Here is a 12,274-nt window from a genome sequence, read left to right as displayed (position 1 = left end):
ATCCCCTCAGGGCTGCGTCATCATTTATTCATTCACCATTTCTCTCCATTTATTTCTGTTACGCACAGTGCCACTCTTCCTTACTCAACAGACATCCCTCCCACATCCAACGCTCTCTTCACACTGTCCATCCATCCTATTCGTGGTTTCCCTCTCAGCCTTAAACCTCTCACATCAGATCTAGTTATCTTTTTCACCAATCGCTCATTATTCTCTCCATATGCCCAAACCATCGCAACACCCTCTGCTCAACCCAATCAGCCATCTCCCGAGCAACTCCAGTTCTCCTTTGCACTTCATCATTTCTCACTCGATCCATACGGGTCACTCCACACATACTCCTCAGACACCTCATCTCCATTACATCCATACTTTTCCTCTCTGCTACACCCATATTCCATGTTTCAGCCCCATATAACGCAGTCGGTACCACAACACCCTCATACAGCCTTCTCTCTACATCCAGTCTAAGCAAACGACACCTCAGCCCTTTTTTCATTCCTGCCAGCACCTTTCATACTTTATTCATTCTAAACTTCACTTCTGGATCTATTCTTCCATCCACAGCAACATGTGACCCTAAATACTTAAAATACTCTGCCTCCTCAAGCATCTCACCATTCAAAACTATATTCATCCTCCTACCATCTACTGACCTCGTACACTTCTTCACTTTACTCTTATTCTCATTTACTTTCAATTTCCTCCTTTCACACATCCTTCCAATCTCCTCTACCAACTGTCTCAATGTCTCCTCTGAATCAGCTACCAGTGCAGTATTATCTACAAACAGCATCTGCTTCAGATTTCACTCTCTACCATCAACATTTACCAGACTCAGACCTCCACCTAAAACTCTTGCATTCACCTCCTTTGCAACACCATCCATATAAATATTAAACAACCAAGGCGACATCACACATCCCTTCCGCAGCCCCACTCTCACGGGAAACCAATCACTCACAGTATTTCCCACTCTTACACACGTCCTGCTATTTACATAAAAACTTTTCACCCCTTTTAGTAACCTACCATCAAGGCCAAACAATCTTAAAACAGTCCACAAAGACCCCCTATCTATTCTATCATACGCTTTGTCTAAATCCATGAATGCCCAAAACACATCCTTGCTTTTCGCAAAATACTTTTCACACACATGTCTCACACCAAACACCTGATCCACGCATCCCCTCCCTCTCCTAAAGCCACACTGCTCATCACCAATCACCCCCTCTGTACCCTCTCTAACTCTCTTAATTAACACTCTACCATACACCTTACCTACAACACTCAACAGACTTATACCCCTAAAGCTAGTACATTCATACTTATCACCCTTGCCATTATACAACGGGACCACACAAGCACTTGCCCAGTCAATTGGCATCATACCTTTCACAAAGCACACATTAACAATCATACTAACCAGTCAACAATAGTCGTTCCACCACCCTTCAGCCATTCCACAGCACACCCATCCATACCTGCAGTTTTTCCTATTTTCATCTCCTTTACTGCCTCCTGCACTTCCTCCTTCGTGATCAAAAAATCATTCAACTCTTCCAACACATTTATTCCTTGCACCCTTCCATCGGCCACGGTCTCAGCCACCCTTTCCTCCTCTACATTTAACAATCTTTCAAAACACTCTGCCCATCTCTTCCTTACTGCATCCATCTCAATTAACATCCTTCCATTCTCTGCTTTTACTAGCTCTTCCTTCCCAGACTCTCCTTTTCACACCCTTTTCACCTCCTTCCAAAACATTTCCTTATTCTATTGAAAATTCTCAGTCAACCGCCTACCCCACCTCTCATCTGCTGCCACTTTAGCATCACACACAGCCCTTCTCGCCCTTTTCCTCTTTTCCTTATATCTCTCATATGACACTTCATCCTTCCTCTGCAGCCACACTTCATATGCATGTCTCTTCTCAGCCACGGCCATACTTACTTCCTCACACCACCAGTCACTTCCTTTTCTTACACCACCACCCACACGTCTCACACCACACACCTCTTCCGCATGCCCCACCACAGCACTCTTAAACAACTGCCATTCCTCCTTCACACTGCCATTTTCCTGATCTTTCTCTGCATTCCACACATCTTTCAATTTCTCCTGATACCCTATCATTTTCTCTCTTTTATCCAACTCAATCACTTTCAAAACCTCCCTGTCATACCTAACGCTCCTAGCTTTCACCCATCTCTTACCTACTCTTAACTCTCCCTCCACCTGGTAGTGGCCAGACATACCTCCACCCTCCCCTCTCAGAACTCTCACATCCAACAATCTTCCTATTACATTCCTGGACACAACCACATAGTCCATCAATGCCCTGTCAACAACCCTTCCACCCTCCTGTCTCACCCATGTATACTTATAAATATCTTTCTTCTCAAACAGCGTATTTCCAATCACCATCTCTCGCTCAACGCACATCCCTATCATTCGTTCTGCATTTTCATTTCTTCCAGGCACACCATGCATACCATCTACACCTTCAACTGCTACATTTCCCACTTTAGCATTCAGATCTTCCATCTTTACCACATTCACATTCGCTCCAAAACTCTGCAGACACTCGTCAACATCATTCCAGAAAGACTCCTTCTCTTCTCCATCCCTTTCATTACCAGGCCCATATGCACTCACGAACACCCACAACTCACTTTCAAATTTCACTTTCACCCACATCAGTCTCGATGAACCTCCTTCCATTCAATTACACACTGCTGTACTTCTGGACTCACTAACAAGGCCACACCTTCTCTTGCCCTTCCCCTATCAACACTTGACAATCTTCTATTTGCACTTCCAAACATAGACTCACCCTTCTCTTTCATTTTCGTTTCACTCAGAGCTAACACATCCAACTTTCTTCTCACAAACATTTTCCCAATCTCCTCCCTTTTAGCCTCAATCGTACTACATCCATGCACATTCATAGACCCAATCTTCAGGGTACGGGGATAACTCAGTCCCCCATCCCTTTCTCTGGCCTGTCTCTTTTTAGAAACTAGAAGACAGAGGAGGGGATCCCTAGTCCCCTCACCCCGCCCCTTTTAGTCGCCATTTACGATACGCAGGGAATACGGTGGCAGTATTCTTCCTAACACAACCTGGCCGCAGAGTAGTAGTACCACCCCATAGTGCGGCCAGATTGTGTTCCTCCGCCACAGGGGGGCACTTTAAGTTCAGATTCTTTTTTTTTTTTTTTTACAAATTCAACAACTCTTTTCTTACACTCCCTTACTAGTCTTTTCACCTCTCTCCTCTTCTCTGCATACAGTATGGTTCCCTTTTCCGTCATCCCTTCCTCTACATTCCAGTCATTATATGCTTTCATCGTTTCAGCCACAGCTGTTCCTGGCACTGCTTTACGTATCATTATCCCCCCACGTACTGTCTCACATGTTGCACATATTTCTTCTGTGAATATTTTACACATGTCTTCCACTTCCACTATCTGCTCCTAATCATATATATCCAGTCGCTACTCTACTAAATAAGAAAAATACAAAAATACTTCGTCGAAGTGAAGGTTTAAAAGTTGATAGGAATCCTGCTACCCTGAACACCCTTACAGACAATCGAATTCAGCATGTCCTGCCATGAATCACCTTACAGACGGGCAAATCAGGTATGTCCTTCTGTAAATTACCACACTGACAGCAAAATCAGGTATATTCTTTCCTGAATCACCTTACAGACAACTAAATACGGTGTGTCCTACCTGATTCCCCTTATAGACAGCAACATCGGGTGTGTTTCGTGAGGTGGGCGACCTGCTGGACACGGAGCGAGTCACCTACAACACGTTCAGAGACACCACACACAGCATAAGAACCATCGTGAGGTCTGGATCCCATGTATTGGTAGACGCCGATATCTTCTTCAATAATATGCTGTCCAACGACTTCTCTCGCACAGGTTGGTGAAAGAAAGAAAGAAAGAAAGAGAGAGAGAGAGAGAGAGAGAGAGAGAGAGAGAGAGAGAGAGAGAGAGAGAGAGCAACTGCATTTTTTACCCCGCTGCTAAAGTCTTTCAGACATTAACCTGACTTAGGGGAGGCGGTGGCTCAATCGGTAGAGAGTTGGCCTGCAGTCCTGACGGACCCGGGTTCAAATCCCGCTGAGGCAGGGAACAGTTTAAGGATTTGAATTTCATAAAATCAGACTTTACTGATCTACCAGAAGACCCGCCGACATGTCGTAAAAACACCCCCGCTAATACCAATACATCAGTCCTATATGAGACAGCCCTAGCATGTATTCAGTATGGACGATGGGTGTAAGCGCCGAAGTGGTGACATGTAGAGGTGTGCGGTACGTAGGAGGACTACTGGGCCTTGAAATCAGGCTGTGAAGCCCATGCTCAGAGTCGGTCACATTAAAAAAAAAAAAAGTTAAGAGTCTGTAGCGTCGAATTACCCCAGATTGTTTTCAGTCTTTTACCGGCGATTATTTCTGTCATTTGAGTCCATATTAAGAAAAGGTTACTGGAGGTGGAATGTTACTCTTAAGCTATTATTAGGAATTCAATACAGGTCTTAATCCTTTACCTTTTTTTTTTTTTTTTTTTTTTTTTTTTTCATAACCAAGTCAGTTCACCTTCTGGTAACCTAATAAAGTGACTAAATGTGGTAACTGAATTTTGTTTTGAATTCTTGCATCATCCTTAACACACTGAAAATGGAGTTTATGTTATCATAAACACCCTGCGTAATGACCTTCTTGATCTGAATAAAACTTGACGCGACTACTTGTGCACTGATTTGATTTTTTTTTTTTTTTTTAATGTGACCGACACTGGGCATAGGCTTCACAGCCTGCTTTCAAGGCCCAGTAGTCTCCCTACGTACCGCACACCTCTACATGTCACCATTTCGGCTCTAACACTCACCATCCATACTGAATACATGCCAGGGCTGTCTCATACAGGATTGGTGTATTGGTATTAGCGGGGATATTGCACCTGAATAATTGTGATGGGTCTGGAGAGACCTAAATAAACTGAAAAGAAGCCGAGGTACAGCCATGAGCAAGTAAACACCGGCAATCCATTGCTAGTATTGTATTCTCCCTCCCATGTTTTTAATTTTTCCCTTAACATTAGTGAGCATTCTTCCTTCTCATACTCTTTTGCTGTGTAATTCATGATCCTATCACAAAATACTTTATATAACTCTGTCCATCGGCACAGCCGGTAGGAAAGTTTGAACAAATATTTACTCAAGGCTGCACCATATTTACACTTGGAGTAGCTTGTAGGACTTAAAAGGCTAAAAGTAAGCCAAAAGTACTATGAATGGGCCTGAACTGACGTCACTGCACCTGATTCGGACAACTGGAACTAAAGTTGCCTGAATGAGCTGCAGATGTCCTCTTTGGAAGTGACAGATGTACAGTCGATGATAAAAGTTTATAAAATATTTCACCACTTCTCCCACATTCCTGTGTTCGTAAATACTCCTTGACTGAAAGAGACTGTGTATTTCTTTTGCTCAGGGTTCAGTCTTTTTATACAATGCGTTAGGAAGAGAATGTGACCGATATGTCATAAGTGGGATGCACATCGAGTAAATAAGTAGGCCAACTTTTGTCTGTTAATGTACCAAAAACAGAGGTGACGTGATCCAATTTGAATTGACCTAGGTAAGAGATGTGATTTATTTTATAGCTTAAGCATCTTGGCATAGATTAGCATGATGATGATGATGAGGAGGAGGAGGAGAAGGAAGATATGCAGTTTCCGTCAAAAGTTGGCCTAATATTTCATCGCTCCTACTTCTCACTTTCCTCTGCAGGCCAATGTTGCTGAACTGAGAGAGGCTTGTTATTGTTCAGTCGAAAGATGATTCTTCTTAGTATAAGGCATTAGGGAAGAAAATGTGACATGCCCTAAATGTGAAGTAAACGCTATGGAGCAGTAGACAATGTTTTGTTCCTGACTACTTATCCAATATACTATATGACAAAATGCGCTCTCGTCTCAACTTCGATTTTCTGGCATGTCAGACTTTTGAACATAATACATTTCCCCCTTGTTGTTGTATAGCAGGTGGTACAGTTGGTAACCTGGATGTAGAGAGACTATATCTTCTTATATTTCAGGAGAAAATAAAGGCTTTGGACTTTATTCAAAGAGGCATCGTAAGCTTCGTAGTTCCATTTTGTTTTCGATTTATTTAAGAGATTACACATTAACATTATTATGTGTGTTACCACACGGATTGATATTAATATAGTTTGCTTTAAAAAAATGCATCAGGATACTGATGTGTAATTTTAATGTAGAATAAATCGTTCAGAAGGGAATATTACGAAATCAACAAAGGCACTTGCAACACGACACTTAAAACTGAATACACGAACGAAGCTCGTGCAGTCGATAGGAATTACGGCTGTATACTTAATATTAAATGACGAGAGGAATGTCACATTCCCAATTTTCAATGGTCATATATGGAAGAGTTGTGAGAATTAGCTGTAGTTAGCCTGCTTACCTGTTTACAAAACACATTCAAGACCGAGCTGAAAAAAAAAAACAGCAGCAGCAGCAGCAGCAGCAGCAGCAGCAGCAGTAGTAGTAGTAGTAGCAGTAGTAGTAGTAGTAGTAGTAATATTAGTAGTAGTAGCTGCTCTTATTATTATTATTATTATTATTATTATTATTAGTAGTAGTAGTAGTAGTAGTAATAGTAGTAGTAGTAGTAGTAGTAGTAGTAGTAGCAGCAGCAGTAGTAGCAGTGGTACTTGACCTGACAGATGAAACAATGCAACAACTAAAAGAAAAACATCCGACTGCACGACAAGCAAGTGCCCAGTCAAAGCTTGACAGCAACTACACTCCTCCCAATCCCATCATATATGACAGGGTACCTGGAGATATGGTGTGGCGGAAGGAAATGTACACACAGGGAGGGGCAGGATCGTCAGGCCTGGATGCAAAATCTTGGCGAGTAATCCTCAGTAACATCAAGTTTGGGGAGGCAGCAACAGACCTATGTAACACCGTTGCCTCACTGGCGAGGAAGCTGGCTTCAAGTCAGTGCAGAAACATCGACGCACTGACGGCTTGCAGACTAATCCCCCTTGATAAGAATCCTGGATGCAGGCCCATCAGGGTGGGTGAAGCCTTAAGACGGATTACAGGAAAATGCATCATGGAGGCGGTGAAAGATGATGTGAAACAGGAAGTTGGCAAAATCCAAGTGTGTGCAGGCTAGCAGGCAGGAGGTGAGGCAGCAGTTCACTCCATAAGGAAAATATATGAGGAAGAGGACTGTCAGGCAGTATTATTAGTTGATGCCTCAAATGCATTTAATTCCATCAACCGGGAGGCAATGCTGCACAACATCAAGGTTAAATGCCCAGCATTTGCCCAATATATGGAAAACACCTACAGAGAACCAGCAGAGCTCTACATTGTAGGTGAGACAGCTGCTCACGATGTCGGTGTAATCCAGTCCACATAAGGAACTACCCAGGGGGACCCCGTTGCCATGGCTATGTACGACCTGGCGATGACAGTGCTGCAACAACAGATCAAATACGAGGCCACCAATGTAAAACAGGTAGCCTATGCAGATGATCTCACTGGTGCTGGCAAGGTGGAAGATGTGAGGAAATGGTGGGACCTTGTAACATCTCATGGCCCTGAAATTGGTTACTACCATAATGCAAGTAAGTTCATCTTGATCGTGAAGCCATATTACTATCAAGATGCACAGGAAGCATTTAGAGGCACAAACGTGGTAGTGACCAAGGAAGGTCAGAGGCATCTAGGTGCTGTGATTGGAACCAAGGAATTCAAAGACAAATATGTGAATGATAAGGTAAAGACATGGGTACAAGAAATTCATATACTATCCAGCCACGCAAAAACAGAATCCCATGCAGCATACAGCTCATTTACCTATGGTGTGAAGCACAAGTGGACCTTCGTGTTGAGGACCATACCAGACATTGATTTGCTGCTATAGACACTGGAGGGTGCTATCAGGGATTCATTCCTCCCATCTCTAACCAATGGCCACATCCCCACACCAGAAGAGAGGGACCTTCTAGCACTACCACCCAGGATGGGAGGCCTTGGCATTATAAATCCAGCAGCCGTGGCAAGCTACGAACACAGAAGTTCACTCAGGCCCACCGAATTCTTGTCACAGAAGATTTGCGCCCACGTTGAGACGAGTGAAATCGACCACCAAAGGCAGAAAGACATAAAGACACAGATAAGCAAGGAGTGTGAAGCAAGACAAAAGGACCAGCTGCAGCACGTAATCGAACATCTAACACCAAACCATTGCAGAAGAGTTGAAATTTCACAGGAGGTTGGGGCATCGAACTGTCTCACAACCCTGCCTCTCAAGGCAAAAAGCTTCCACTTCAACAAACAAGAATTTATTGATGCCATAGCCTTGAGATATGGGTGACCAATAGAGAACCTACCTCAACGCTGTGCCTATGGCACAGCCTTTGATGCAAACCATGCAATGGTATGCAAGAAGGGAAGCTTTGTTTGCATCCAACACGACGAAGGACGCTACCTCACTGCCAAAATGCTGCAGGAAATATGCCATGATGCCACGACTGAGCCAGCTCTGCTACCCCTGGACGGCGAGCACTTCACCCATAGAGCAGCAAACACATCAAACGATGCAAGAGTGGATGTCAGTGCTCGATGTTTCTTGACATGTGGGCAGAGGGCGTTCTTTGACATCAGGATATTCGATCCCATGGCAGCATTTCATTGCGAACGGTCTCTCGAAGCAGCACACCGAAGGAATGAACAAGAAAAAAATAGAAATTATAAAGAAAGGATCCAACATGTGGACCACGGTCGATTCACTCCCCTTGTTTTCACAACATCGGGTGGGATGGGTTCAGAGTTGGTGAGATTCTACTCGAGACTTGCAGAGGTTCTTTCTGAGAAGATACGTCAACCGCAGAGTTCTGTTATGACCTGGATGAGATGTTGACTGTCATTCTTCCTCGTGAGGTCTGCTCTGCTAGGTCTCAGGGGCACAAGATCATCATCCCTCAGGCCTGTCTCTCTGGCGGGTATGGATTACGAAGCTACAGTGGTCGAAAATCTCATAGACCAGCGACTCCAATAGTTTAATGTCTTTATTTACACTGTAATATCAATAAGTATAAAATAAAATACTAATAGTAATAGTAAATGGTTGGTAACCACAGCCGTTGGCGCGTTTGGGGACAAGGATTGTAATATGAGGATTAGTGTTAACCTTCACATTACAACTCCAAATGGAGAACTGTATTAGGAAGGTTGGTTTTGATCTTCACAGTATAATTTCCCAGTGGATGGAGGTGATTTAAAGAAAAAAAAAAGTAGTAGTAGTAGTAGTAGTAGTAGTAGTAGTTGTTGTTGTTGTTGTTGTTGTTGTTGTGGCAGTGGTAGTAGTTGCAACCCCAAGTTCATCTGAACGTTAACCAAGTAGGCTTCTGGCTGAAACTGCCAGGCTCCTGCAGTCCACCATCCTTCCATCGGGGGATAGGGAGGGAGTTGAAGGATTGTATAATCGGAAAACTCCGCCGCCTCGTTATATCGGTGCCACCACATGGACTCACTCTCCAGCACCCAATGTCTTTTTGGGTTTTATAATCGTATATAAGAAAAAGAAGGCTTGACTACACCAGCGCGACCTTTGATATAAGAACACGATTTTTAGGCCCGTACTGTTGAGTCTGAGAGGGAAATAATTTCGACATGCGTTCAGTTGTTGACGATAATTTCTAATTCATTTGATGATGACAGAACATGCTTGACCTTTCAGTGTTATGGATGAATATTCTCTTTGATGTAAAAAGGAGGTTGATCCAGGCTAACAAATATAAATGTTCCGTAAATGGTTATCATAAACTTGGTCCTTGCTTACATCTTAGCACGCCCTGTTTCAGTAATAAGGTCGTTAGTAACAATATACTAATAATAATAATAAAAATAATAATAATAATAATAATAATAATAATAATAATAACTACTGGGGCACACAGAGAGCACATACCTCCGCCAAAACCGGATCCAGTTTTGGATGCGCCCTCAAATTTAATCAAATATTTCTCGACCCATTGCCCTCCCTTCCACAAAATTTCATTAAAATTCATTGAGAACTTTTGGAGATTCTGTGTGGTAGAATCCCCCCCCCCCTAAAAATATATATATATATATATATATATATATATATATATATATATATATATATATATATATATATATATATATATATATATATATATATATATATATATATATATGTATATATATATATATATATATATATATATATATATATATATATATATATATATATATATATTTATATAAAGAATTCTTCCTTGGCCCGTGGCCCACCCTTCCACAAACTTTCATTGAAATTATTTGAGAACTTTTGGATATATGGTGCGAACAAACAAACAAACAAAATTCCGGATCACACCCCAAATCTAATCGATTGTTAATTGGGCCATACCCTATCCCTCCAAAATATTTCAGCAAAATCCGCTCATAACTTTTTTTCTGCAATCCTGCTAAACTCAAACAGACAGACAGACAGAGAGACAAACAAAGAAATCAACGCGGGGTAAAACATACACCTCCTGGAGGAAGTAAATAATATAATAATAATAATAATAATAATAATAATAATAATAATAATAATAAAATACTACTACTTCTATTACCCGGTAATACTACTCCAGGTCGGTGTGACTTCTATGTGTCCCGTACCATCTACAACTCATCTCATCTTGGCTTCCTGGCTCAGAAAAATAGTCCACTGATTCCAGGGTTAAATATCATGTAAGTATTGCATAGAATTGGCCTTTCATGGTCAAAGAAACCCTAGTATTCTAATGCAGCTATACCCACCACCAGGTAACTTGTCTTCCGCTTTGCCCCTTCTCACCAATCGCCCCGAGAGTGGGTGGGGACGGGAGGGGCCACGACTTCAGCAAGGGGGTAAGGTTTAAGAGACAAATTGTCTGGCGGAGCAGGATAATAACAGACCAATTGTGTTTAGCTCCACGAAACTGGTAAAGTTTTTAAATCTCTAAACTATTCCCTTGTGGTAGGTGGAGGCGCTCACCATCCACTCACTCGATGTAGTAGGTAGTGCTGCCCTCGGGTGTCTGCCCTTTCCTCTCCTCCATCCTTCTTTCCCTCCTGTCTTTCCTTCAGTCTTTCCTCGTCCTTCTGCCTACGGGTGACTTTACACTCCCTCTTCTGTCTTTCTTCCTTCATTCTTTCCTCTTCCTTCTGTCTGTGGGTGACTACACTGAGTGACAAGCCAAATGGTTTCCTGTACACCAGGATACCATTTACTACGCTGGGTGGTAACCGTATAACCAAATTTTGGCGCCTGGTGGTTTAATGGGTAATTATTGCGCTCCAGTCGGATTGAGCCGGTGAAGGTTTATATCCAAGGGATGGTTAGGGTTCATTGCTCACGCAATGCCACTCAGGGATGTGAGGCTGGTCACTCTCATCTTAAATGTCAGGACCAACTTTCCTAGCCCGGGGCTCCTACGCTCCTCATGGGGCAATGTAGGACTGGATGATGGATGGATGGATGGATAAACTACAGTATTCCCAGCTCCATCCCAGATCAATCTTAACCCTTTCAGTCTGGTGATATCTTTACTATACAGTAATCCTTTTACACTAACCTGTCCCAGGTTTCGTCCTTTAGTAGTTTAATTCGCGTAGATCAATGGCAGAAAATGACAGTGTTTTGGCTCTAAGTCCATTCCACAATATCCTTCTTGACGAGCATTATATTTTAACATCCCTGTTATAAATATGAAGAGATGATAATATTATGCCAAGTTAGAGTAACATGGATATAATTACAGACGATCTGTGTACAGCTCCGCGGCACTGGTTTAGTTCTTCAGATCCCTAAACTGTTCCCACCTCCAGCCCGGATCAGTCTTAACCACTATATTATAGTGATATATTTTTACCATACCCTCTTTTTTTCTTATGCAGGGAAAAAGGAACTAAAGGCCAGGAGCCAGCAAACTGTTCCTTCCATGAAAAAAAACAAAAAATAAAAGAGAGCCAAATTCAAGATCCGATCATTTCGAGATGCCTGGACACACTGCGTTTGAAAGACTGGAAAACATAGGACGCAGGAAATACAGACAGATGGAGACAGATCCAGCGCTGAACTGTTACATAAATGAGGGCCTGGGAGTAACGGTTAACTCTTGCATTAGAAAGGTGGACAGAAAACGGATGA

General features: G+C 42.5%; 1 pseudogene; it reads left to right on the top strand.

Annotated features, from left to right (window-relative positions):
* The window catches only part of LOC145406114 (uncharacterized), a 32,183-nt pseudogene extending 23,056 nt beyond the window's left edge, over window positions 1-9,127 (top strand).
* Window positions 9,128-12,274: the final 3,147 nt, after the last annotated feature.

The sequence above is a fragment of the Coenobita brevimanus genome, chromosome 8 (assembly GCF_032717465.1).
Source record: "Coenobita brevimanus isolate Jiangsu-jjx chromosome 8, ASM3271746v2, whole genome shotgun sequence".
In the NCBI taxonomy this organism is placed as follows: Eukaryota; Metazoa; Arthropoda; class Malacostraca; order Decapoda; family Coenobitidae; genus Coenobita; species Coenobita brevimanus.
This window is presented reverse-complemented; position numbering and strand designations above follow the sequence as displayed.